This window comes from Pogona vitticeps, chromosome 5 (genome assembly GCF_051106095.1).
Source record: "Pogona vitticeps strain Pit_001003342236 chromosome 5, PviZW2.1, whole genome shotgun sequence".
In the NCBI taxonomy this organism is placed as follows: Eukaryota; Metazoa; Chordata; class Lepidosauria; order Squamata; family Agamidae; genus Pogona; species Pogona vitticeps.
Window position 1 is genome coordinate 38,501,761 of NC_135787.1, and position 27,467 is coordinate 38,529,227.

At 40.0% G+C, this 27,467-nt stretch overlaps 2 long non-coding RNA genes across 2 annotated transcripts in view; one reads left to right on the forward strand and one right to left on the reverse strand.

Annotated features, from left to right (window-relative positions):
• Positions 1-1,950: 1,950 nt before the first annotated feature.
• Positions 1,951-27,467, reverse strand: part of LOC144589618 (uncharacterized) — a 39,882-nt gene continuing 14,365 nt past the window's right edge. Inside the window, exon 2 of the long non-coding RNA XR_013545849.1 lies at positions 1,951-14,281. This is a non-coding gene — a long non-coding RNA (uncharacterized LOC144589618). The remainder of the gene's footprint in view (positions 14,282-27,467) is intronic.
• Positions 14,273-26,739, forward strand: LOC144589619 (uncharacterized). The gene is made up of 2 exons (XR_013545850.1): positions 14,273-17,612; positions 22,389-26,739. It is a non-coding gene; the product is annotated as an uncharacterized LOC144589619 (long non-coding RNA).

Consider the following 27,467-nt stretch of genomic DNA (forward strand, 5'->3'; position numbering starts at 1 on the left):
CATTGCGATGTTTAGAAAACAGCTGATCGGCGGTTCCAAAATGGCCGCCGGATCAGCAAAATGGCCTCCCACAGCATTTTCACGCCCTGCCCTCGCTTACCGCGTGGCGAAAATGGCGGCCGGATGGAGGATTCCCCACATAGTGGTGAGTTTTTCCCCAACAGGAACACATTAAACGGAGTTTAATGCGTCCCTATGGATTCCCCCCCCCCGCATAGCGACGAATCCGGATAGCGACGTTAATCCTGGAACGGATTAACATTGCTATGCAGGGCACCACTGTATTTAAAAGCAAGTGAATCCCATTCCATCCAATGTCTGAGTATAGTGAAACTTTTTAATCCATTCCCCAAGGATAGAAACATTTGATCTAGGCAGAAAGCCCAAGAGAAAGTATTCAGGGTTGCAGCCAAAAAGGCCTTCTGCCTTGTGACCAAGTTTCTCAAAAAGATTCTTCCATGTCTCCATATCTTCAGAAACTCACTCTCGACATGTGGAAATGTATGGAAATGTGGGGAGGTGGGAGCAGCTTCTCCACATCTGGTTTTCCAAACTAAGAATGCAATCCTGTGGTTGAAATGGAAGACTCCGACGTCAGGGGCTCCAAGTCATTCCAAGCACTGCCAGATTCTTGCCATCAGTGGGAAAGGAATATCAGATGGGCTGAATTCACAGAACTTTGGGGATGTGAATTTTTTTGGACTACAACTGGCCATGCTGATGGAGGAATTCTAGGAAATGCAGTCCAGAACAGAAACTTTTCCAAGATTTGTTTTTCCTGCTTTCTGAGATTTTATTTTTATTTTTCAGAAAGTCAATCTCCTTTTGCAAAAATAAAAAAATCTCCTCCCAGTTAGACCTGAACTAAATTTCCATACATGTTAGGGCATGGTTGGAGATAACAGGGCTGTTGATCCAGAAGATCACCTCAATGTGCCTCTTTTTTTACTCTGCAGAAGGTCAAAATGTTGACCCTGAGAAATTAAGGGAGCCAAAGCTGAAATCCCCACAATGGTTGGAAATGCCTTTAAAAGGATAAGTATACATTCTAATAGCAACTTCTTTGCTTTGCTCTGTAGATGTGTCTTTTTAGGTAGATCTCCTGGTAGATCTAGATGGAATCAATTTTTAACATGTGTGTTTTTTGTTGTTGTTTTTAGAATGTCATGGCTATTATGTTCCTGTTCACTCCATACTTTATGATGCATTATTACCTCTGGACAGGACAAACAAGTTTTACAACCTATCTCACCAAGACAAGGGAGTTGGTATTACAATCAAAGCTTATCTTTTAGAAGGACAGTCATGTATAGTAAAACCTGGTCTCCTCCTCTGAAGTTAGAGTTTCGTCTAGGACCTTGGAGGGGGAATTATCTTCCTTCTTATGACCCATAGACTTCAGTCTGCGAACTACAGGGTTGTGTTTTTAATTAATCTCTTAAACTTACTCATTAAAAATCCTTATAATATTATAATGCTGTCTTGCACCTTCACTGGCTATATATTCCTAGTTTGCAGCAGCTTAAAAAGCAAAATCTTGTTGCTAAAATATTTACTAATTATGCAAGTATATAAAGCATCCTGTAATTGTCTTCTAATTGCTTTTTCTTGCTCCCACCATTGACATGTGCTAATGGTAGTGATGCGTTATTGCTTCATTATATGGCACAACTAATGTATCACAAGACTTACAGTAGCTGTAGTTTAAGACACGTTCATCTAGGTACACAATAATTCACTTCAAGGTGGCTTAATGTGTACCTTTGGGCAAAAGAACATTCTCCAAACTTTTGAAAGGCATACGAAATAATTTCAATTAGCTTGTATTGCTGCCAGGGCAAATGTGGGAAAATCCACCTTTCAGATGAGGTTTCTGCAAGAACTAGACAACAAAGAAAAGTGAGAAAGACAGATGAAAGAATGGCAAGAAAGACAAAACAGTCAAGAGGATTGAAAATGCAAATAAAAGAAGAAATTTATTTTAAATCTGAGTTCAAAACATTCTTCTTCCATGAAGTACAGATATGAAAGGGATAATGATAATAATCAAAGAACAGAAAATGGTTTAAGAACATCTTTCTGATCAAAAACCAATGTAGAAATTTTATATGTAAATAAATATACAAACAATTTTTTAAATGGAGACAATTACCACTCAAAAGCATATCAGATCTTTACAGTCAACACAAACCAGAAACCTAAGACAATACATCCATTGAATCAATTACTGAATGGCAATGTGAATCGTAAAAATACACTAGATTTCTAGTTGGGATTACCAGTTGGATCCAGGCCTGTCAGTTATGCTAATAGTCTTCTACGGGATTGTATACAAGAGAAGGCTAGGGCCAGCTCTTATGTACATGCAGACCATCCCCTTTCACCTCATTATGGGGGTACTTTTCTAGGAACCCATTAGATGCCATGCTTATTTAAATATGGGAGTTCTTCACTCAGGAATGAACCTGATGTGTGGGAGGGTTTTTTTCTCTCCCAAAAGGACTCATTCAATTATTTAAATACTGCACTTCAAATTGTTTTTGAATTTTGGCAGAATTTTTAAAAAACATTGAACACAAGCAAATGATGATGGGGAGGAAAATTCACAGAGAGCTTGGTTTGATATTCCCATCCACTATTATAAATAAGGTTTTTTTTTTTAAGTGACACAAACTCACACAGAACATCTGCAACTCCCCAAGTCAGCCAACTCGGAAAGATCAAGGATGTACATCTTTGTGTCATGTCCCATTCCCATTAAGTATTAGGGGAAGAAAAACAACTGCCAGAATCCTGTTGGTGGTCATGTTAATTTGCCAAAGCTAATGATGAATATAAATACTTTATTGCTTCATAGCCACTCAGGCTGTATACATAAACAGAAATTAAACAGTTAATTATAGCTAATGGATGAAATGCCATGCCTTTCTCAGTTGTGTAATGGCACACATGATTGGACACCCAAGATGCATCCTATCCTATCTGGACAAGATGGGGTCATCCTTGATGATATTGTTTAATCTTTCAGCAGCCTTTGATACAGTGGATCGTGGCATTTTGTTGAGAAGAACAGAGAAAGACTTGGGTCTTCTACTGCAATGGTTTTCATGTTTCCTTTGCAAAATGACCCATAAAATAATGGTAGAGGACTATTTATCAGCTCCTTAGAAACTGTCATGTGGAGTCCTGCAGGGGTCAGTTTTAGCTCCAATGCTCTTCAACATATACATGACACCACTATCAGAGATTGTCCATGATTATGGAGTTGAGTGCCATCAATATGGTGATGACACCTAGCTATATCTTACATTACCGAAGCAACCAGAGGCAGCTGTGGCGCTACTTAGTCATTTTCTGGAGGGTGTGGTCAAGTTCCTGAGGGTGATCAAACCAAAACTGAATCCACCAGATGGAGGTGATTTTGGTCCCTTGTCAACTGACAAATCTAGTTGTCATGTCTCTAATGATTGATGGCGAAAAAACATCTCTTGTGAACCAAGTAAAGAGTTTGAGTCTCTTATTAAACCCAGTGTGTCTCCTGGAAAAACAGGGAATTGTGGCTAGTTCAGTATTTTGTTATCTGTCCCTTCTCCTTATTTCAAGAAGGCTGATGTTACCATGCTGATTCATGTAACTGTAACCTCAAGATTAGACTGCTCTAATTTATTGTACCTGGGGCTACCTTTGACGACAATTTGAAAGCTATAACTGGTACAATATGTGGCAGCTAGGCCATTAATGGATGCTTTGCATTATAATCATATGACACCTATTTTGCACCAGCTACGTTGGTTGTCAGTAGTTTTCTGGGTTCAATGCAAAGGGTTGTTTATTGCCTTTAAAGACCTACATGGTTTGGGATTCATAAACTTGCTGCCTCTGCGCATGAGAGCCCCTGCACCAGCTAAGGCCATTTGGAACTGCCCTTCTAAACATGCCAACCACCAAAACTGTCTGGATTGAATATATTGTATGAAGTTCCTTCCATGTTCTTGCCCCCATGCTCTGGAATTCTCTTCCTGAGTCCCTACAAAGTATGATGCCCCTGCAGGAAATCAGGAGGGATTGTAAGATGAAGTTGTTTCAGCAGACTTTCAGAGGCTTGGAACTGCAATTCCATGGCATGCATTTTTATATGTTGATCATTACATTGTTATAGGTTGAGGAAGCATGAGCAGTGGTGTATTATATCCTATGCATGTACCATGTGTCAATTCAATCACTGGTCTCTCCAGGTAAAGTGCAACTGACCTAGCAATGAACAGTAATAATACGGCACTAGCTGCAAACAAAATCTGCCTCACTGTGAGGCAGCTTTCCATACTCTTTTACAGTGTTAGATAAAAGTGTAGCCTTTGGGGCACTTGTTTTTCTGGGAATATGATAGATGATGGAGGCTGAGCAATGTGTTATGGATTTGATGATCCATAGGGACCCTTCCAGTTCAACAGTTCTAAGATTATTGATGTTGCTGTTGTTGCTATACTACCGGAGTCAGTTTCCTTGTACTATATCCTGCTTGTTTATTTATAATTAAATATACAAGGAAAAACCATCATAACTTTCCAGTACTTTCTCTTCTGGCATAAGGAAACTAAATTGTATGCTGCATGCTCCCTATGCACTTTTCATTGCTTGAGAAACCAGGCTGCACCTAACTGTATGTACCGGTATGCATGCATTACACCTGTGCAACAATGGTCTTCTGAAATTTTCTGTTCCATTTTTGAGAGAAGAAATGAAGGAAATGAGGAATCATCCTACAATTTCTCAGAGGTAGAGTGGGGTTCATCATTTTACAAGAAACTATACCCCAAATTGTGTTTGCAGACTACTTTTTAACCCAACTTAAGAAGCAGATCTGGCACAATAATCTGCCATGAACATTTTGGACTCGTAGTGTACAGCCTGAGAAAGATGGACTAACGTTGAAAGCTGTTTTGTTTTTTGTGGGAGGGTTGTTTGTTTTTCATGTAGTGTGTGTGTGTTTTCTAATAAAGGTATTACCTGCTCTTGTAACAGCCACAGATGTTATGGTATAATGAAAGACAGAATATACATGCATGCTCGTCAGCCACCTTCCACAAGATTAGCACAAGAATACTGACTGAAAGGTTAGCAAAGGGTTTCTCTAAAATTGTTGTAGTAGTAGTAGTTGTTGTTGTTGTTCAAAAACTCCAGGAACAGTCAAAATTATAAAAATATTGACTGACAATTGAAAACATCTTGCCTCTGGAGGAAACACACTTCAGTGGTCCCCACAGTCATTGGGGCTTTGGGAAAAATATCAAAAAATTTCACACTGTATTATTAATAATAATAATAGTAATAGTAATAGTAATAGTAATAGTAATAGTAATAGTAACAACAACAACAACAACAACAACAACAACAACAACAACAACAACAACAACAACAACAACAACAACAACAACAACAACAACAACTCCAGGCACAGTCAAAATTATAAAAACATTGACCGGTATTATACAATAGAATCAAGTTTTGACCAAAAACCTAAGTATCTGTTAAATAGTGGTGCAGTATGAATGCTGTTCCTAATATAGTTGTTTTTTGTACCTCTGATTGTGTGATTTCTGAGATCTGCAACTGCTTATAGTACTCTGTGAAGTTTCCTGATATTGTTCCCTAAGCCTGACTTTGTTTCTTCCAGAGGCAAAATGTTTTGATTGCCAGATCTCTTGTACGTTGTTAGTTTTTCTTTATTGTCAGCTCTAGCATCCCCTGGAATTGCAATGTCAATAATCGAGAAATTTCTTCGTTCTATTACTACTATGTCTGGTGTGTTACTCCTTCACAGATTGCTGGCTTGTCATGGCAAAGGAGCTTGAGTAATTCAGAGAAACTATGGGATATGCCGTGCAGGGACACCCAAGACTGACAGGTCATAGTGGAGATTTCTGACTAAACGCGATCCACCTGGAGCAGGAACCCACAAGCCACTCCAGTATCTTTGCCAAGAAAACTCCATGAACAGAAACAAAAAGCTAAAAGATATGACGCTGGAAGATGAGCCCCTCAGGTCGGAAGGCATCCAACATGCTACTGAGGAACAGTGGAGGACAAGGACAAGTAGCTCCAGAGCTAATGAAGTGGTTGGGCCAAAGCCAAAAGGAAGCTCAGCTGCGGACATGCCTGGAAATGAAAGGAAAGTCCGATGCTGCAAAGAAAAATACTGCATAGGAACCTGGAATGTAAGATCTATGAACCTTGGTAAGCTGGATGTGGTCAAACAGGAGATGGCAAGAATAACCATTGATATCCTGAGTGTCAGTGAACTAAAATGGACGGGGATGCGCAAATTCAGTTCAGACGATTACCATATCTACTATTGTGGACAAAAATCCCGTAGAAAGAGTAGCCCTCATAGTCAACAAAAGGGTGGGAAAAGCTGTATTGAGATACAATCTGAAAAATGATAGAATGATTTCAATATGAATCCAAGGCAAACCTTTCAACATCACAATAATCCAAGTTTATGCACCAATGAATGATGCAGAAGAGGCTAAAATTGAGCAATTCTATAAACATGTACAACCTCTTCTAGAACTGACACCAAAGAAAGATGTTCTTGCCATTATAGGAGACTGGATTGCTAAAGTAGGGAGTCAAGAGATAAAAGGAACAACAGGAAAGTTTGGCCTTGGAGTTCAAAACGAAGCAGGGCAAAGGCTAATAGAGTTTTGTCAAGAGAACAAACTGGTCATAACAAACACTCTTTTCCAACAACACAAGAGGCGACTCTACATCACCAGATGGGCAATACCGAAATCGGATTATGTTCCCTGCAGCCAAAGATAAACTCTATACAGTCAGCAAAAACAAGATCTGGAGCTGATTGTGGCTCTGATCATCAGCTTCTTATAGCAAAATTCCAGCTTAAACTGAAGAAAGTAGGAAAAACCACTGGGCTATTCAGGTATAATCTAAACCAAATCCCTTATGAATACACAGTGGAATTGAAAAACAGATTTAAGGAACTCGATTTGGTGGACAGAGTGCCTGAAGAACTTTGGATAGAGGCTCGTAACATTGCACAGGAGGCAGCAAGAAAAACCATCCCAAAGAAAAGGAAATGCAAGAAAGCAAAGTGGCTGTCCAACGAGGCCTTAGAAATAGTAGAGAAGAGAAGGGAAACAAAATGCAAGAGAGATAGGAAAGTTATAGAAAATGGAATGCAGACTTCCAAAGAATAGCAAGGAGAAACAAGAGGGCCTTCTTAAATGAACAGTGCAAAAATATAGAGGGAAAAAAAATAAAATAATAGAAAGGGAAAAACCAGAGATCTGTTAAAAATTGGAGATATTAAAGGAGCATTTTGTGCAAAGATGGACATGATAAAGGACAAAAATGGTAGGGACCTAACAGAAGCAGAAGACATCAAGAAGCGGTGGCAAGAATACACAGAGGAATTATACCAGAAAGATCTGGATGTCCCAGACAACCCAGATAGTGTGATTGCTGACCTTGAGCCAGACATCCTGGAGAGTGAAGTCAAGTGGGCCTTAGAAAGCATTGCTAATAACAAGGCCAGTAGAGGTGATGGCATTCCAGTTGAACTATTTAAAATCTTAAAAGATGACGATGTTAAGGTCAATATGCCAGCAAGTTTGGAAAACTCAACAGTGGCCAGAGGATTGGAAAAGATCAGTCTACATCCCAATCCCAAAGAAGGGCAGTGTCAAAGAATGCTCCAACTACCGCACAATTGCACTCATTTCACAAACTAGCAAGATTATGCTCAAAATCCTCCAGGGCAGGCTTCAGCAGTATGTGGACCAAGAACTCCCAGAAGTACAAGCTGGATTTCAAAGGGGCAGAAGAACTAGAGACCAGATAGGTGGGATAGAAATAAAATAAAATAAATAAATTAATGAAATGTGGTGGATTATGGAGAAAGCCAGAGAGTTCCAGAAAAAACATCTGCTTCATTGACTATGCAAAAGCCTATGACTGTGTAGACCACAGCAAACTATGGCATGTTCTTAAAGAAATGGGAGTGCCTGACCACATTATCTATCTCCTGAGAAATCTATATGTGGTACAGGAAGCAACAGTTAGAATTGGATATGGAACAACTGATTGGTTCAAAATTGGGAAAGGAGTATGACAAGGCAGAATACATCATGCAAATACATCATGCGGAATACATAATGCGAAAGGCAGGACTGTCTGAATCCCAGACTGGAATTAAGATTGCCGGAAGAAATATCAACAACCTCAGATATATCACTTTGATGGCAGAAAGTGAGGAGGAATTAAAGAACCTTGTAATGAGGGTGAAAGAGGATAGTGCAAAAAACGGTCTGAAGCTCAACATAAAAAAAAAAGATCATGGCCACTGGTCCCATCACCTCCTGGCAAATAGAAAGGGAAGATATGGAGGCAGTGACAGATTTTACTTGCTTGGACTCCATGATCACTGCAGATGGTGACAGGAGCCACGAAATTAAAAGACACCTGCTTCTTGGGAGGAAAGAGATGACAAACCTAGACAGCATCTTAAAAAGCAGAGACATGACCTTGCTGACAATGGTCCGTATAGTCAAAGCTATGGTTTTTCCAGTAGCGATGTATGGAAGTGAGAGCTGGACCATAAAGAAAGCTGACCGCCGAAGAATTGATGCCTTTGAATTGTGGTGCTGGAGGAGGCTCTTGAGAGTCCCCTGGACTGCAAGGAGAACAAACCTATCCATTTTGAAGGAAATCAACCCTGAGTGCTCACTGGAAGGTCAGATGCTGAAGCTGAGGCTCCAGTACTTTGGCCATCTCATGAGAATAGAAGACTCCCTGGAAAAGACCCTGATGTTCGGAAAGTGTGAAGGCAAGAGGAGAAGGGGACGGCAGAGGATGAGATGGTTGAACAGTATCATTGAAGCTACCAACATGAATTTGACTCCAGGAGGCAGTGGAAGACAGGAGAGCCTGGCATGCTCTGGTCCATGGAGTCACGAAGAGTCGGACACAACTTAATGACTAAACAACAACAACAACTGGTGTGTTATGTTCATGGTGCCTATCCATTTGGATCCAGAAATCCCACAAGATCTTGATTTACTCTTTTTCTGACACCTTCTCTACCTGATGTTCCCAGAGGTTTTTGGAGGAGGGCAAGTTATACTTTTTGCATAATGACCAGTGCACTAATTTGTTGTTGTTGTTAATCAGAGAACTGCAGAGCTAGAAGGGATCTTATGGATCATCAGGCTCAGCCCCTGTGAAGTAGGCACAATTGGTAATCTAATGCACAGCCTCTGGCTTTGCAGCCAGATACCCAACTACTGCTTCTTCTCCTATAAAATTCTTCTCCAGAGAAATTTTTTTATCAAATGTTTGAATTTCTCACGAGAGAAATTTTCAGCACAGCACATATGCAGTTGCTTGAAATGACATTTGAAGCTGAGTAAGAAATCTGTACGTGTTTTAATCCAGTGGGAACAGTGCATGAGCAACACTCATTTTCCAAACCAAGTTTCCATTTTGCAGTATTATTTTTTTATAAAATATTACAAACTTTGCATCCATTTCTCTCCACAGGCCAATTACTGGCTTCCACTACTGTTTGACCATAATGAATTCAGCCAAGCTCATAGAGAAATGTGAAGAGGAAATCTGCAGGAGTTTTGAAGTGGCACACATTCAGTGATTTCTCAGCTGGATGTTGGCCAGTAAGAGATTAGTCTATGACGTTCTGACTGTAAATCAACACTGTAGGCCCTATGAATATTGCCAGTTGATCAGTAAATTCCAAGTGTGAATACATGGGGAATTGCAACAGTAACAAAAGGCACTTCTTAAAAACATGAACTTTTCAATGGTTAAGTGTAATCCTGCTCAAATCTCAGATCTCCACTCCTACACAACAGAAGAGTGCACTTGACAGAGTTAGTTAGTTGTCAAAGGAAAGGCTGGGTTTAGACAGGAGGAAGAAGGGAAGCTGAAGGGAAGCATGCTATCCGAGAAGCATCCTGGCTTCTGTCCCTGTTGCCTAGGCAGTTCTGAGCCTAGGTTGTTTCTCTGCTGAGGGAAAACAGCTGAGTTGTCAATATGCAGTCACACCGTCATAATCTGTGCAAGGTTCTATGTCCTTGATTAAAGGGAGGAAATGAAGAAACAGCTTATCATAAACTCAAAACCACTGTTTTTCTCTGCTGTAAATGTAGCCTGCATAGATTGCATCAGCGTATCTGTAATAAGACATCTGGCTCAGCAACAGCAGTGAAGGCTGGCACACAATTAACTGTTAAAGAAAGACTCTCTTTTTTTAACTCACAAGGCCTTGAGAAGCACATCAACTGCACAAACAAGTCATACCATTGCAACGCATTTGTTTCCTTGGGAATTGAGAACTGAACATAAAATAGATCTCTGAGAGGCTTTTAATTGAACTAAAGATGAGTTTGAATTGCCTGTTAATCAAAGACACCATGTATTCCCCATTCAAAGACTGTGTAAATAGTATTCCCTTTAGCTAATTATGCAGGATATTAGGTACTTCGCTTAGGGAAAGTTCAGAATTGCTCAGGACCTGAGGAGATTGTAAGTGCCTCACTGAACTTTCCTGTGAATAAAAAATGGGCCTTGATCTTCAATAAATCCTTTTCAGCATGGGTCCCTAAAGGCCTCACTATATATCATACATGAATGCATGTTATCAAGCCCTCCAGTTTCCTCTTTTCTACTTATAGTACCAGAGGAGATACTCTGAAGAGTTTCTGTTTTGCTTCCTATAGTCACTCAGTATTCTGCACTCAGTATGTATAGCTTTGAATGCTCTGTTTTTATGGATTGCCCTCTTTAACATTTTTCCCTAGATAGTTTTGTACTTCAGCAAACACTGAGATTCCCTAAAGTCTGCTGATACATCCCTTTTGGCTGTGAAGGGTGCTGTTTTGACTGCTTAATGATACATAAAGGTAAAGGTAAAGGTAAAGTTTCCCCTTGACAATTTTTGTCCAGTCGTGTTCGACCCTAGGGGGTGGTGCTCATCCCCGTTTCCAAGCCAGAGAGCCAGCGTTTGTCTGAAGACAATCTTCCATGGTCACATGGCCAGTGCGACTTAGACACGGAACGCTGTTACCTTCCCACCGAGGTGGTCCCTATTTATCTACTTGCATTTGCATGCTTTCAAACCGCTAGGTTGGCGGGAGCTGGGACAAAGCAACGGGAGCTCACTCCGTCACGTGGATTCGATCTTACGACTGCTGGTCTTCTGACCCTGCAGCACAGACTTCTGTGGTTTAGCCCACAGCGCCGCCACGTCCCTTAATGATACATACTCTCATCAATTAGAAAGCGACCGGGATGAGGAAATCACATCCTCCTGATGCTGTTGGAGTAAAAGTCCAAGTGTGGAAGGGATTGGATGAGGCAAAGAGGCAGTCCTGAAACCAGCAAAATCAGGGAGCTGGACAGGGGACAGATTGCATTTGTCTTCAGTGTGGAAGGGACTGTCACTCTTGAATTGGCCTTCTCAGTCACACTAAATGCTGCTCCAAGTCCTCTATTCAGAGCATGTTACCATAGTCTCTAAAGACAGAAGGATGCTTAATCTAACAAGTCTCATCAGCATTGCCCAGAGAAGAGATGGAAACCTGCTCCTGGTACACAGGATATATGTTTATTTCAGTTGTACAGATGTAGGTTTTGATGCAGTAAATTAAAGGGGCTAAGTATTAACTGCAATAAACAGATTTGCAATATTGTAGGAAGAGTGGAAAGTGATATGGAGTCAAATTTTGGCCACATCTAGTTTGGAGTTAATTTCAGAGAATTTAATTGGCTTTCATCCAAGTAAATATAGGACTGCAGCCTTATAATGGAGAAGCAGCAGGTACAGAAAGGATTAGGATCAGGTTATATTCATTGTTTCTTTGCTCCACATTGCTTCCTCCTGGAATAACCTTTCATCAGAAAATAGAGCATTTGTTTGGCGTTTCACACATATGTCACTTGGCCTTCTCCCCAATTGCACACTGTGGTTTCAACCCAGTGGGAACCCACTGACATGCTTACTTGAGAGTGAGAAAGAAAAATATCCAATTGTATGTTAAATATTCAATACACTGCATTAAATCCAATTGTTAGTCACAAATATAGGGGCCCATTCAATTGGTGGGAATTTGGTAAATCCTGGTGACTCAGTGCATTTACTCTAGCAGTTTGGACTAGGAGTTTGATTTTTCCCATAATGTAGTTATTTGTCAGAGGCAGAGGCAGAGGTCATATGGCGAGATCCTCATGTGGTCCTTTAAAACAGAATAGTATCTTTAAGGCTGTTGTACGGTATCATAACATATTTCCCCAATGTTATCTGCCCAACCCAACACAGCTTCCCAGAACCAAACCCCTCCAGGTAGCCATCTTGAGGGAGGCCTGGAAGTTCTACATGATTGGGCCTTCTTTCTGGTGGCTCCAATGTTGTGGAACCAGCTCCTGGCACAGCTACACTTGGCCTCCTTCCTGTAAACATTCAGAAAACAACTTAAAATGTTGTTATTCAGGGAGGCTTTCCACACCAACTCTATTTGATTTCGATCTATTGCTGCCTGTTCTGCCAACATTTAGATAATTTTTCTTGGTGCTGTTTGTTTTTATTTTATTAATCTCTTAATTTTTGTTTAATTATTGTCTGGCATTGTGTGTTTACAAATGATTGTTGTAAACAATCCAGAATAGTGGTTTATGCTAATGGGGCAGCAAATCAATCAATCAATCAATCAATCAATCAATCAATCAATCAATCAATCAATCATCAGAAATGCACTCAGCAAATATACTTACAACATCTCATTGTGATTACATTTTATCAAAATGCACAAAATTTGAATGTGAGAACAAGCAAAATTGACATTTTTGTCCATCCTGTAGCGATGGTTGAAAATTTCAGTTTGTTTTAGATCAGGGTTTTCTACCCTTTGTAAATCTGAGTAAGAGAGAAAGCAAAGTCTGAAGGATCACCCACCTCCAATATCACTTTGCAGAAATAACCCATGCCTCAGAAAGGCAGTATGATTCTTGGGCTACATAAAATTTTAGAGTTCCAGATGAGATACAGTAGTACCTTGACTTATGAATGCCTCCACTTGCGAAGGTTTCGAGTTACCAACGGCTTCATTCACAAAATGTTGCTTCAACTTGCAAACGGAGCCTCGACTTGCAAATGAAAAAATCCCTTTCCTGCCCCCCTTTTTTTTACCTAAATTCCTCTTAGGTCAAAAGAAGAAAACAATTATCCCCCTAGTGGTAGTGTATGGATTAACCAGCTTTGCATTAGTTCCTATGGGAACTAACACTTTGACTTAAGAACGGCACCTCGACATAAGAACGAAAAACAGCAGGTATGGATTAAATGGTTTTCAATGCATTCCTATGGAAAAGTTTGCCTCGACTTATGAACTTTTCGACCTATGAACACTGTTCCAATATAGATTAAGTTTGTAAGTCAATGTACCACTGTATTGTAATATAGGGCATTGGCAGGAAGGCACAGTTAGCAGTGAAGTGGAAAAAACTGGGCTCGATCAAATTACTAGTCCCATCTAGAGCTGACCTACTAAATCAGCAATCAAGATCCAGCATTGTCGTTATGCTCACCCAACTCCTAGTTGCACAAATGTTTTTATCTTTTCAAAACTTGTACAGTGGACCCTCTACTTATGGAATTAATCAGTATTGGAACGGTGGCTGCAGGTCGAAAAGTCTGTAGGTCGAGTCTCCATTGACCTACAATGCATTGAAAACCTATTAATCTGTAACCAGCCATTTTTGTTCCATTTTTGTTCCAGTTTGGTTTTTTTGTGGTCTGTAGGTCGATTCTCTGGCTGCAAGTCGAACCTAAATTTTGCGGCCAGAGAAGTCTGTAACTTGAAAAGTCTGTAAGTTGAGCCGTCTGTAAGTCGAGGGTCCACTGTACAAGGTGGCACCAACTATCTCCATGTGCAAATGGTTGTTTGTTATGGTAGCTGCAGTTCTGCCACCTTCATGAATCAAGATGGTTACAACTTAACCAGGGGGTACTGTAAGCTCTTGCTAGCTACAGATGCTTGGAAAACCTACCACTCTTCTGGCCACTGCTGAAGCCTCCATTGTTTATTGGGAGCCCAGCCATATGCTAGTGGCATTTCCCCCCTCTGTCAGCATTATATATGATCATAATCAATGGAGCCTGTTCATATTTTGACATACCAAAGTCGTACAGTTTCGTTGGGTCTACTCCAGTTGGGATCAGTAAGTGGAATCAGTCCACTGACTCTTCTACCTGAAAAAAAAATCAGTACTGAAGTGACTATTCGTGTTTTCAGAGATTTGAGGGTGGTGTCTCTCCAAAGATACGGTAGATTTGGAAAAAAAGGATTGAAAGAAAATGAAAAAGGACTTGGATGTCTCTGCTAGATATAGGTCATGTTTCTGTTCCCCCTCCTTTCTTTTAACTCCAAACTTGATCTGTGTGGAAGTAAAGGTCATTTATGTTAGCTTCTAATACTACTGTCAACTTGCATCTCCAGCCTAAGGAAGTAACTCGCTCAGACATATACTCAGCAGCACCGAACAATACAGTAGAAAGAACCACTTTTTGTTTCCAATGTCTAAACCCAAAGAGCAAGGTTTCGATTGTATGCAGCAAGTTCTATCAACTGAATTTTAATTTTGATAGTGAAATCAGAACCATTCCTAACAAGTCTGTATGTAATAAATAACAATGTAATAATTAGGGCTAGACTTGAGACCAGCCAGCAAACTTCGTAGTGTTGAATTAGAGATCTGAATTTTCCTTGGTCGGTGAAGAAAGCATATTTGTATTCTTTATCATATTCTATTAGTAGTCAAATATGTAATTGGCTTGCTACTAAGAAATAAGTGTGTACAAACCAGTGTATATCTCATTTGAGTATTACCAAAGAGAGTAAGGGAGGAAGAGGTTCCTTTGCAGTACAGAAAGGAAGCCCCCAAGGATCTCTGCAAAGCTGCGTGTTTGTTTTGCTTCCAAGTCTTTTACTTTCTTTGGACTACACACCACTGTACCTACCAGCGTTCATCTCTGGTATATGCCAAATGCATGTTGATTCAGTCTTATATCATTCTACAAATTACATGATTCAGAGAAGTGCAGAATCTGAAAAATAGCTACAGTATATTCAAATGTGCATATTTAAGATGGTTAGCTATCAGGCTTTTATCATACCATTACCCTCCCTCCTTCAATAATTTTCACAAATGAACTTTATCCTCTCATTGTCTTCTGTTTTCCCATTGCATTTTCCATCTTTCACCGTACTGTGCAGAAGTGGCGGCGGGGGAAGGGGACAGAAATTGTGTATTGCTTTCTAACTGCAAGCATCTGGAAATGTTCTTCATGCAGGATGCATGAATCAGGTTAGTATGCCTTAAAATGTGGCCCAAATAAATTCTTCCTCATCCCTCCTAGTCAAGGTGGTTTTTGATCTGTGGTATCTTATCCCAGGATTTTGGAGAAGGTCTCTTCCTGCCCCCGGTCTGGACATGAGCTGCCTGTGCCCACTGGTATCCAAAATGGCTGTAACTTCTTCCACAGTATCTTTCTAATTTTAAATGGAGGAACAACATTTAAGGGCAGCTCTAAAACACAGACATAGACAAACTTAAATCCATAACAAAACAAACAGTATACGAAGGCCTTTGCATTTTAGACTGGCATTCGCAGGACTTCCTTAGCTAGGTGTTGGAGGGCCCATTGCCACAGCATATTTGTATCCTTGCAAATGCTCCCCCCCCCCAAACATGCATGTGCTCAGTGCTGGAGATATAGAAAGCTACCTGTAATGGGCACGCTGGAGCCTATAATAACTCAGGCCTCCAGTATGTGCTCACTCTTCTACTCAGATAGCTGCCACCAGTATTTCCAATTAATCAATGAGGCCAGTGTTTCTTTAACACACTCAAACTTGTTTATTTGATCAGTAAAATATAATAAGTAAATCACCAGTTGAGGGAATGGTTGGTGGCAGTGGAAAAGAAGAGTGATTTAGAGTGACGTAGCGACCCCCCTTTGTGAGGTAGAGGGAGGCCGTTACACTACCATTTTATTTTCTCACTGTGCTTCAAATGATGCTATCTCAGGAAATTGTGGGAAATGTCAATGTCTGCCCCATGCTCTCAGGGGAACTATGCCACCACTAGGGATCCCCAAAGGAAACAAGGCTGAGTGCCCCACAACCTTTTGACCTCATTTCACTGCAGATATTTATGGTAGGTTGGACAGGAGGCAACTCTCCTGACTCACCTAGAGACCATCTGGTAAAAGAAGCACACTTGCCTCATTTTTTATGAGGAACAGTAAGAACAAAAATGTGATTTGCACTTCTTCTCTGCTTCAACACACACAGCAATATGCAATGGAGCTATTTCAAAATTATTCAAATGTTACCAATCATCTGCTTAGTGGAAAGAAGAAGGCTGGATTCAATTTCTACTCCCAGTCTTTCCTTGTCTGCCAAACAGTTGATATTTCAGCAGCTTCAAAAGGCTCCCCACATCCTGCCAGGCAACATTAAGCAAACTCCGTTGGAGCCAAACAGTCCTACAGATAATATATAAAATATCCAGTGATCATTTAAAACCAGGCAACTATTTATCTTATCAAATTCTTTCTCTTTTTTTTCCTAAACCATCGTCTGTCACATATCTAGTTTCTCCAACATTTCTCTGAAGCCCTCCCGAGTGTTCTTCTTCAAAGGAAGAAGAGCCAGCATCTGTTCTTGGGGGAAAAGAACATTAAGCGGAACCAGGAAAAATACCAGGAGTGAACTGACCAAAGACAGTAGTCTGACCATTCCCAAGGCGCTAAGATGAAAAAAGTTAACTGATGAGTTTCTAGGTTTTTTTTAATCCCTTAAGCTGAATATGCACTTTTATTGAAGAATTTTAAATCACCATTTCCGCCCTTAAAAAAAATCTAGAAGAAAACTGATCTTACTACTCACTGTCCAACACTGCATGTCTGCATGGTTGTATTTAAGGGATTTTAATGACAACTCGGCCATTTTAAAATGGAGATGTGTTAGGCGTCGATGTGGTGGAATGCCCGAATGCAGCCAGGGGCATCTACTGGTGGGCCTATTTCCATCAGTGGGACTGGGGAAGAGTGATTTCTCCTGTCCACAGTGCAGTCTTCTGTGTCTACCAAAAGAACCATCCCAGGGGGCTACAAAACCATCAGCACTCCATCCAAATAGCTGACAAAGTGAGTGTTATGGAGAGGGGGAATTCTGTCATCTTTTCATAGAACTGCAGTTTATTGCTATCAGGGCGGAAAGTAATGGCAAGAAATTCCAGTCATCAGACAAGAATATCACCTGAAGTTTTAGGGCATGGCAAAATGGCATCATAATCATAATCTTAGACCTACATAGCTAGAAGAATCTTATGGATCATAGAGTTCATCCCTTGTCAAGAAGGCACAGTGGGGAATCAAACTGCCAAATTTTGGCTCCACAGCCAGATGCTTAAGCCGCTGAGCTACCCAGCAATTCATGTTATTTATTTCTTCCAGTGCACCTGATGATTTCACACAGTGCCTCGCTCCCTATTCATCAATGCAACAACTCAAAAAGGTAGGTTTGCTTGAAAGAAGTGGCTAGTCCACAGTCCCCCAAACAACTTTTGTGGCCAAACAGGGATTTGAATCTGGGTATCCCTGATTCAGGTCCTGCACTCCAACCATTTTGCCATACTAAGCCCTTTCAGGTCAAATGCCTACCGTAGAAATATTCCCGTATTGTAGAAAAATGATGCAACACCTAGTGGGTGTACAATTCCCACAATGTGTCCACTTTGCATAGTATGAACATTTAGCTATGTGAATTGGTGTGGTTACAAGATGACAAGTCTTTCTCTTCAAACAGCCTTCCAAGGGAATGCCTTTCTAACACCTAGCAATATTGTATGATTGCATGAACATTCCTAGAAGTCCTGCCAGCCTACAGTCTTGCTTGAAGTGATCCCCACCTTTCAATGAAACTGGCTTGGGTTGGGTCAGGCTCCAAACCAGCATCATTTTAGCAAATTGGTTGCATCCTACGCCATCAGACCGTGCAAACTTTCTTGCAATAATTTGTGACGTACTATTAACATTTTAAAGGGTCAAAGGCTGGGTAGGCGGAAGGGGCAGATTTGTAGGAATAAACAGAAACTCCCTTATGAAAGGCAGCATCCCAGCTGGACACAACTGCAGTGCTATTGTTTAACATCTGATGTGGAGTAGGAAATAAAAGTCTCCGAGCAAAATTAATACAAGGACTTGTCACACTGGAGAATTCTATAGGCATCTGTTAACACACCATACATGGCGATTTAAAATGTCTGGCATCTTTTAATGGGCTTGAAAATATGTCTAGCATGCAGTTGTAAAAAGAAAAGAAAAGAATGTATGCCTGTTCTCTTTTGTTATTAGAAAAATAACTTTTTGTAAAGGACACATCCATGTATATCTATATGTACAGTATATATATAAAATTGTCATACAGAATTCTTACACAAATGACCTTTGTGTGAATTTAAAACAACCACTAAACAAGTAAATAGCTTTTAAATATGATTATTCCTTTAAAATATTATAAAATATTTTAAATAAATCTGATTCCTACTAACAACAACAACAGAAGCCCTCCCTTACACTCTAATGATTGCTTCACCAGGCCATGCCTGAGGGCATAAAGAACAGGGCTAGATTTTCAAGGAAAAGTATCTGTCTTGGTGAATGACAAGTTGTCAGATTGACTATTACCTCAGACAGCCTGTCTGCATGGAGATTGAAGAGGGGAGGTCACATCCTGTCAGCAGAATAAGGGGGGAAATGAAACTTTAGATGCTTATCATTCTCATATATATATATATATATGCTCAGCACAAAATTGATTAGTGGGATTCACTATAGTCTCTCAAGTTAATGGTCAGATGTGATAAAGCATCTCATTTACTGATGAAAGGATTCAGCAGGATGCAAGTTGTCCTAACCAGACTTATAAGGAAATTTGCAGAGAATAGAGGAAATTTACTTATTTCTCTAACACCATAAACACATCAGAATCTTTTATGGAAACACTCATTTAAATATCAAATGCCCTTTTCTTGTCACATCTCTCAAATTAACTGATGCAAAAATGGCATAAGACAGTGGTCCCCAATCTTGGGCCTCCGAATGTTCTTAGACTACAACTTCCAGAAGCCTTCACCACCAACTCTTCTGGGAGTTGAAGTCCAAGAACATCTAGAGGCCCAAGGTTGGGGTCCACTGACATGAGACACATCCTACTCCCAGAGCTTTTAATTCCATGAGTAATCACTTATTGTAAATGAAAATATTAGTTCAGGATTTTTTTATATTTGAACCCAGTGACAGGCAACATATGACCCACAGGCTGCATACAGCTGCAAAGCTTTCTCGTTTGTCTGACAAGAACAAGACAGCTAAAATCCTCAAAGGAAATTTTACAAAATTAATAGTATGTGGAACAAGGCTCAACACCAGAAACAGAAAACAAAACTATTTCTCTCATTATTGAGAAAGGAGCTGAATGTATTTCAAGTTCAAATGATGCTAACCCATGCCCTCAATAATTATATCAGGTTGAACCTTCCTTCAATAATAGAAATAAGAGATCATCCTTCACCATAGACGGAGGCAACTGGCTAGGATGGGAGGTGCAAGACAATACATGGGACTTACCAGCATCTGTAATCAGAGGTTGTTTGCCTCCTTCTGCCTAATTATTTGTTTGCTTTTGGGCATGATATGTTTGTTTGTGTTTCAATCTGTGGTAAACTGCCCAAAGAAGTGGCATGTCACTAGGCGGAAGGTATATAAGAGGAAGGAAGGGAGGGAGGGAGGGAGAGAGGGAGGGCCAATCATGATTTCTTGAGGACTATGAAACCAAGCTGAGAAGCTGCACATGCATTAAGCAGTTTTTTCTCTGTGAACAATGTAATATGATACAAATGGCCAGCAATGGAATGGCATTTGCCCAAAGCTGATCAGTATCCTATACTTCTGATGCCCAAATACCAGTGCAGCTGTTGTCTAGGCCCCTCATACACTGTATATGCTCCCTTGAAAGAGAGGAAAAAATTATTGACATAGGGTGCAATTAGAATGAAAAGGACCATTAAACTATCATAAGTCAGCCCAAGGTCTTTTCAAAGTCTTAAAGAGAACTCTGAAATATGAATAACCTTAGACCAAAGTTTATTTTGACTATCTATCTTCACATAGTGCACAAATGAACTTCCTTTGATCAAGATAGTAAAATAAATATACACCTCGTACACAAAGTCATGGAGCAGCCATACCTAAAAACTATTATAATACACCTCCTGATACTTGGCCTCCTCCAAATATGTTTTTTTTTCCAGCTTGTTTTAAAAGGCAAGGGGATTGCTCCACAAAAGTACAGTAAGAGTGTGGTTTTTTAATACAGGTGTGCCACGATGCTGTTCCTTGCTCAGTAGCTCATTGATTAGGTACAAATGAGCTCAAAGCTCTCTGGGACACTCAGGATTCCGGTTCCTTAAAACATTAAATGAGTTGAGACAGTTCCAGTAAATACAAGAGGCTAAAAATGCAGGTGAGCAGATTGAAAAGGTCTGACATTTAGTCCCATGTGACCTTTACAAGGACAGCACAGAGCACAGTTTTCATCTTAATGAAGTGCATGAGCCATGAGTTAGTGACTTTGATAAAGGTCATTTCAGTCCCCAACGCTGGATGTTTTGCAGTTGTCTTCCTACAGAAAAGGGGAAAAAATAGCGCCTTTTTTGGTACTATCAAGGGCATTCCAACTAGAGAGGTTCAAAGAATGTTTGTCCACAGATGTGAACTGACCTGATAAAGACCATCTGGATTAATGTTTGGATTGGAATGTATTCCAGACTTGGAGTTTCACACTCTTCTAAACTTCAACACTTCACTATGATATGTAGTGACTGATGAATGCTGCATTTTTTAAAAAAAGGCAGGAAATGTTCCAAGTAGGCAGAAAGCCCAGTTGCATTTACCACTACCATGTGCACACCTAACATTAAACTATTAAGGCACTGCATACTGATGTGTTATATTAAGATGCCATCCAAGGGATTTTGAACTGCAGGGGAGGTCGATGCTCAGTGTCAGACAAGGGTTATTTGAATCTAACAAGTAGGATGTAAACCTTTTTTGGGTGAGAAAAATGGAGTATCCTCGGGAAGGGAGTGATTGGGTAGCTTAGGATTTGCATAGGAGCATCCTACACTACATTATTTTGTTGCCATTTTCCTTGCCACTGTTTGCACCCCATTTGAATTCCCTTCAGGGCATTAGAAGATTCTCAGATGGTCTGCCATCCAAATATGGTGGTGGGGTGTGATCCTGTATATGCTTTAACTTGGACAAGGTTTCTATATCATAGAAACTCTAGCCAATGGTTTCTAAACAAAGAAAGGAAGAAAGTGTTAGATGCCTGCCTAATGAAATGGTAGAAGCCTAAAATGGTAAAGTGGGCTGTATGAGGGAAACAATGGTTCCTTTTATTTAAAGTCCACATATTAGAAAAAAAAGATATATCAAGAATAGTAGTTGTGGCAAAGTTATTCTCTGATAAGTAGAGGTTTCATAGGATTGTTGTCATCACCATTGAGGAGCATTTAGAAAGAAGTTCTTTCTTCAACAGTCTGATATGATACAGTCCACTCTACCACCTCAGAAATATACCACCTTGTTTCTACAAGATCCTGCTGCATGTGAAGAAGACCAAGTCAAAGAGATAACATAACTTGCAGGAACCAGTAAGACTACAAAAATAATTCATTTCTCAGTAATGTTCTTGAATACATAGACATACACACACATGAGCAATCTCCATCAGCATTTAAAACCTCTTGCAACAGAATGTGCATGTCGACTCAGAAACAAACCCTGTGTAGTTTATGATCCAAATTAAATGGTTATAGGCCTGCTGCCTTAGGCTTAGGCTGTACTGTTGCATGATAAGTCCTGATGGGAAGTAGAGATCCAGCCATGTGTTCTTCTAGTCATACTGTAGTTACGATAATTAGGACCAGCTGTTGTTCTCGGCCATTTCCACAATGTGTGTAGCACTATTTAAGCTGATACACACAGCCCTTAAGAAGATTCAGAGACAGGAGAAACTCTTTCTCTTTTCCCGTTAATTTTTTAAGATGGCCAAATGCCTTCTCCTTCCCTCCTTCTTTCCTCCCAGCAATTACAAGAACATTTCAAACATCCTGCTTGACTTCACAGATGCAATTCTTCTACATGCTTCCTTAATTTGTTAGCTGAGAAGGAACTTTTTTTTCCCCAAGAATCCAGTCATTTTTATTTATTTATTTATTTTCAGGTCAGAAAGGCATAGGAGCTTTAAAGAAAGTCTGGAGCCCGTCAGCCTTCAGCACATGGCAAGATAATGGAAGCAGCCTCCCACAGGAAAAGCAAAGGTGCAGATGAACTAACAGCCAACAGCTCCTGTCTTGCCAGCTTGGAGGAGCTTGCTGGCAGCTAGTCCCCATATGGTTGGCGCCTAACTACAGAAGACATAGGACAGGCTGAAATAACAGCATTCATGGACTACCTTTTTTGAAGACAGAGCATCTAAGCATTACTAATGACACTGCAGTGTACTTGTTTTATTTTCATGTCACTTGTGTTCCTCAGCCCTGTCACATTTAGAGCAAATCTCTTTATTTAAAATATTTTATCCCATCTTTCTCCTTAAAAAAAGGATTCAAGGCAGCTTACACCATTAAAAAGACAATATTTAAAAACTAAAAACAGTAAGTATACAAATATTTAAAAAGAATTAAACAAGTATTATATTTTTAAAAGCATATAAAATCACTACTAGAAACATATTTAAAAACAACAGAGTACAACAATCCATTAAAAAACCCCTCTCAGACTACCAGTCATTAAGGAAAAGACTGTCTGAAGAGAAAGGTATTTGCCTGCTTGTGGGAAGACAGCAAAGATGGGGCCAGCCTGGCTTACCTTGGGAGGGAATTCCAGAGTCTGTGAGCAGCAATAGAGAAGGCCCTCTCCCATATCCCCACCAAGAGCACCTGGGGCTGACCCCAGAGTGCAGCAGGGCAAAAACCTTACACACTGCAAAACTCAGCCATGCCCACTACTGAACCACTTTAAATACCATTGTTCTTGATATTTGTTGTTTCAGGACCAAGCAGGTCTATTTTTTTACCTGAAACCCTGTTGACCTGGGGGTGTAACATTCTCTTCCTATCCTGCAACTTACCCCAGTAAGTGTCTGGCATGAGTGATGCTGTTGATACTCAACCCCACTGGCAGAACAGTGTTGGATAAGAGTTAAGCAGACCACTGAGGAGTTAGACAAACTATGCATTATAGATAATCTGCTATTAGAAAATGGAATTTCTTAAGTGCTGATTGTGTGTGGTTGATACAGCCAAAGACTTTCTTACTTCTCAACATTAGCTTGCCTTCTTTTGTGATTGGTCTTTAAGACATAAGTATGTTTTGTGTTTGCAAGTCTGGTTTGTCAGACATGAATGTCTGCTTTAACCGCATTGCTGGAATTCTAACATAATGGCTGAAAGCCTATTGTGTAGGTCCCCATCCACAACCATCATGACATCATTATCAGTGGCCAATCAGGCTTCCTTTGGGGATTTAGCTGCATTGTTGTGCGAATTATATTTAATTGCAGTGATTTGCACTATTTTTTGTTACGTGTGGTAATGTCACCTCTGACCCATCACAATCTTATGAATGAGTGATCTCCAAAATGTCTTATCCTCAACTGCCATGCTCAGCATTTTAAACTCAAGGTTGTGACTTCCTTTAGGGACTCAATCTTTCTTGTAGTTGGTCTTCTTCTCTTCCTGCTGCCTTCAATCTTTCCCATCATTACTGTCTTTTCCAGAGACTCTTGCCTTCTTATGATGTGCCTAAAGTGCAGTAGCCTCAGTTTCATCGTTTTGCCTCTGGAGATGCTTAGTGGCTCATCACCATTGTGTACCCGGAGCTATACAGGAGGATTTCAGCCACCTTCAATGTTGATGATGGTTTTTCTGTAGCATATAGTTTGGCCTTGAGGAATTTTTATGGTGCCTAAACTTGTTCTTAGTCAGAGGGGTGGAAAGAACTCTCTGAGACTTTCTTGGAACACTTATTGGGAACTGATATTATGTGACGGAATAAGAAATCCAGAGTGGACTGACATATAGACAAACATGCGCCACTGATATACCGCTAACATCTGAATGAACAAACACGAGCCACAAATAAACTGCTAGCATCTGAATCAGAAGTTGGTGAGAAGTTTACATAACAGTTGCAGCTTTTTAAAATTCCTGAACAGCTGAGAAATTCACTCCATTAGATTTTTTTCATTTTTAAAAAACTAATTCACCCAGTTCACACCTCTTGCTCTGGAATGTGGAAATGATTGGAGTTTTCCAGACTTGCAATGCCAGGTGCAAAACAAATGGAAAAAAGTACCTTCGGCAGTACACATACATTTGAAAAATGAAATGAAAGAAAGATTGTATGTAATTCTAAAATGTGTACAAACACACTTTAATCAATATCTTTGAAAGATGCACTTAACTTGCATGCATTTGAAATATGATTTTTAAAATGGGTACTGTACATACAGTATTTCTATGCCTTAAATAAATATCTGGAACTAGGGTAGGATGGATAGGGTAGTGGGAAGACGATAGACTTCAAAGAGGTAGTGCTTGACACATTGATACATCTCTACTCATTGTGGATGTTTTTATTGTAAGGTAAAATGAAGTTGTAGCCCTAATTTGCTCAGTGAATGTGCCCCAGCTCTTTCTTCCAAGTGGCAATGCAACAATATGAAAAATCTGTTTGGAACTATAATTAAAATGTTTTGGCCCAACTTTCTGTGCTAGAAATGAATTATACTATACAGAATGAATCAATAAAACTGTCTTTAAAAGCAATCTACTTATATTTGCCATAGCAAGCAGTACTACCAATTACTGAATCATTTAAGTATCAAGCTATACGATTTTCAGATCTGCCATGTTCATCTCAAGTTAAAGATCACATAAACTCCAATGCTTTTCACTTGATTTTCAACTCAGCTCCTCAGTATCAACATCAAGGCACCATGTGAGAATGCAGGAAGCTGCCTTTTACTGAGTCATTGTACGTATAGTCTAGTATTGATTTTCATATACTGTAGTCTGTTATTGCCCCATGGTGCTTCACTTTGTGCCTTGCTCCAAAAGCTGACTGGCAACGATTCTCCAGAGTAGCAGACACAATTGTTCCTTAGTCCTACCAGGAGATCCATGCTATCTCTTAGTAGCTTCCCAACCAAGTATTACCCAACCTTGTCCCTGCTTAACTTTTGAAATTGAATATGAATACCCTCCAGCAGGCAAAAACAAAAACATGAAAACATAAAGAAAACAGAACATTGGGGCACCTTAAAGACTAACTGCAATATTCTATTGCGAGCTTTTGGGGACTAGTCCACTTCAGACATGAGAGTGAGACTGCAATTAAAAATGACCCCAAAACAATTAGTTGATGATGCAGCATTTCACACCTGGCAACGACCATTAAGTTAAGCTCTGTTCATATAACCAGTCTTTTTCCCCCCTACAGAATGCTGTTTGTTTTGGTCTATTCATAACTGTGAGTAAAATTCTTTATTTTACCAATGTCTCTGTGTGAGTTATTGAGACAGTAAGTGCCAGTTGACAAATTACAACAAACTAAAAAGGAATGATCTGCTCTGGAGAGACTTGAAGCTATTTCTGCTGAAATAGCAGAATTCAGGTTCCCGATTATTTTTCTGGTGTATAGCTAGAGGTTTCAAGCCATAAATTTCCATACTCCAACAAGAAAATATTCTGTATACATTCTGTTCATCATAAATCCAAATGGAGACTACAGCCAAGAAATCAGATGAAGACAGAAGGGCAGCAATGAAGGGATTTAAAAAGATCATCAAGTGTAAAGATGTGTTGCTGGAAACCAAGGCCAAGATTATCCACACTTTGGTATTCCCAGTTACTAGGTACAGGTGTGACAGTGAAAAAATGTGTCAGGGGAAGAAATTATTCATTTGAAGGAAGCTGCTGGGGGGGGGGATACCCTGAACTGAGACAAAAACAAAGAAATGAGTCCTAGAACAAATCAAGCCTGAACTCTCTGGAAACAAAAATTTATTTATGTCAAATGTCAAAACTGTCAAACGTTGGGCACATCATGAGAAGGCAGGATTCTCTGGAAAAGACAATAATTCTAGGAAAGGCTGAAGGAAGCAGGAAAAGAGGAAGACCAAATACGTATGAGATGGATTGACTACAAGCTTGAGCTTCTAAGACATGAGCAGGGTTACTGAGGTCAGGACATTTTGGAAATCATTCATTCATTTGGTTGCCATAACTCGGGAGTGACTTGGTGGCACATAAGAACAACAACAGGTCTTTTCCATGCATGTGGGAACCCTGGTGGAGCTAGATTCTCACACAGAGATGCCCTATCTCTAGGACATTTGAACATATGGCCACTGAGGACGTGGCCAGCCCAGCTCATATCTTACTGCACAAGGAGCATGAGCCTTCTTTTCCTATTTAAAATATAGCTCTGAAATATTTATAGCCCTTTCTGATCATGCTGTCCCAAGGCAATCCACAAAGTAACACGTTAGAACAATAAAATATAAAATACAGTGCATTACAAAGATATAAAGCAATTAAAATAGCCACTGGAGCATGATACTAGTTCTGTCTCACAGTCACTGAAATGATTTAGTGGTATGCACCATATGGTCAGTCAGCCCAGAGTCAAGGCCGAAAAATAAAAGCCATTGAAGATGAGGAGAAATACATGTAGAAGTTGTTGATTAAAAATATAACCTACATTCTAGTGGCAATTCTTTTCTACATTGACATTTCTCCAGGTGTTTTCCCCTCTAAAAGAACTCGTCTATCATATTTACAGAATATTCTCTTTTTTTGCAACCAGGTTTGTAACATAGTGAACTGTTGCAGGGCAAAAGCACATATGTCAGATTACTGATTTGTGACTTTACATAATTTGTAATGCAATACATTGCAGTTGAGAGAGAGAGAGAGAGAGAAAGCACTTTTGCCTGAAGCAGGCTGTCACTGGACTTCTGGTCCCTTTCAGAGGTCAACTCAAAGGGCAGGCTGAGGTTAGCAAAAGGCAAGCAGAAACATCAGGCGGAAGAATAAAAAAGATCAGTGACCTATTGCCTAGATTGCAGAATGATAGCACAAATAGACTTGTACTTCCCCATTAGGATTTTGACAGGAATGCTTAGGATTTAGAGGTGTAGACAAGGGATCTTCTTGCCTGCTGCCCCTTGCCCCTCTGATTCGCCTTCTGCTATGCCACCAACTATCCTATTGGAATAGAAGGCCATAGCAAGATG